Genomic DNA, 2183 nt, shown 5'->3' on the forward strand with positions numbered 1-2183 from the left:
GGAATCAAATCCACAACCGCCGAAACGAAAGCCTAACACTCTAACCAACCACTACACCATAGAGGCAGTCGACTATGGGAATCAAATCCACGACTTCCGAAAAGAAAGCCTAACGCTCTAACCACTAGACTATGGAGGCAGTCAACTATGGGAATCAAATCTACGACATCCGCAAAGAAAACCTAACACTCTAACAACTACCCCATAGAGCCAGTCAACTATGAGAATCGAATCCACGACCTCCGAAACGAGTCTAACATTAACCACTAATCCACATCACCATGTATAAAATCAAATGCTGGCGGCGAAAATCAAAGGTGATATTTTTGCCGCCAAAGTTGCCGCCAAAGGCTTGCGACTTCGCTACGATTACGTATCGCGTACGCAAGGCGACTAATCTTGATACTTTGTTTATTTAGGTAAGATTTTTTATGATTTTACACTATTGCTAATTTAAACTATTCTAAAATATTTCTTTAGATGAGTAGATATTATTAGGAAGTAAGAACCTTAATAGGTTCAACGGATATTAATTATTTCAATTTCACCATGTAATAAACCCATACCCAGAAAGTTGTCGTGTGTAGATAAGTCAAATTAAGTGTAAGCCTGTTGTTAGAAACGTGCGCTCAGCAATAGACGTATGTAAGTTAGTAAAGTACTATTTTTTGCACAAGGTTTAGTCCACTGCACTTGCATAGTAAGTACTGGTTGGAAACTTGACATTCTCGCATCTTTGAAGATTTCGGCAATTATCTCCGAAATCCAAGTTTTCTCACGATATTTTCATTTCCAAGCAAGTGATGAAAATTTATTTTATTTTTATTTTTTATTTTTTATTTATGGCACAATGTACAGACATCAGATACAGAAAGTGAGGAAAATAAAAACACTTAAAAATTAATACAACAGGCATATCTGTGCCCAATTATTACTGTGCTCAACATTCATTTTAAAACATTTAGATATACTTAAACAGACACTAAATCAATCATAAAAAAAAATTAAATTAAATTAAAATTACAATAATTAATTCGTGGTCAACGATCAAAACTAATTTCTTGACGTTTACCGACCTTCAGGTTGCACCTTTACGATGAAAGTGTCCCAATACAAAATTTCAACTTTTTGGGAATAAAAAAGAAAATAAGATTTCAAGTTTTTTCATATTTTCATATTATTTTATTTATTACCTACTCTTGAAGTACTAAAGGTGATGGCCTTATTAGTCTTTGAAAATAATGAGGAAAAATGGAACTTTACAACTGAAAATTGTTTCTGATCATTTTAATGTTCAACAATTTAAAAACATAATTTACAAAAACTAGTCGCCAATAGGTCTTTTTTTTTAACGATTTTTTGTTATCATTTAACGTATTAAGAATTAAGTCTTTTTAATGTTCATCAGCTAAGCAAGATGTCATAACCCTTGATATTGTTTTGTGGTCCCTGTTTCACAATTAAAAAAGAAGAAAGTCCACGAAACAAAAAAGTAAGTCCCTTTAAAAAGTAAGTTACTAAAAAATTTTTTTTTTTAAATATTAAGCGACGGGTCGAACAAGTCGTGTACCCGGTGGAAAGCGTCACGCCTGTCCATAACAGTAGCACTGCCGCTCGAAGGCTACTGCTACGGCGTCCATCTCTCCGAGACATAGTTGACAAGTCCCATGTGCCTGTAATTTCACCAGCCACGGTAATGTGGCAGTACTACCCTGGACGAACTCACAAGGAGCTCTACTGCTACTAGTGATTTTTGAATATGATTTTCGGAACGAAAATGGCTCAAATGCTAATCCGTCAGTGGCAGCGTGTTGTCTTTGCAAATGCAGATTCAACAATAAATGCGGCGTTAATATTTCGACGCGGGAGTAGAATTTTTAAACTGAAAGAACAAAATGAAAGGGACCTTTATGAATCAGTGCTATTCGAGCTTTAATTGCACAATTTCATCTTCACCACAGTGTGACTAATGTAACAAAATATTTTTTTAAGATGGTTTTACGGTATAAACTCATTTTTTAATTTTTTGATTTGGGTCGCTTTCATTGTAAGGTTGCGAAGTATTAGTCGGATAATTGCGTCATATTGCGTCATGCGTTAGAAGAAACCTACCGACTGATTCGCTATAATGCGTTAGAACAGTACCGACGGATGGAAAGAGACAAATTTCATTCATTAAAATA

The sequence above is a fragment of the Hyposmocoma kahamanoa genome, unplaced genomic scaffold, assembly GCF_003589595.1.
Source record: "Hyposmocoma kahamanoa isolate Upper Pololo Valley unplaced genomic scaffold, ASM358959v1 97871, whole genome shotgun sequence".
In the NCBI taxonomy this organism is placed as follows: Eukaryota; Metazoa; Arthropoda; class Insecta; order Lepidoptera; family Cosmopterigidae; genus Hyposmocoma; species Hyposmocoma kahamanoa.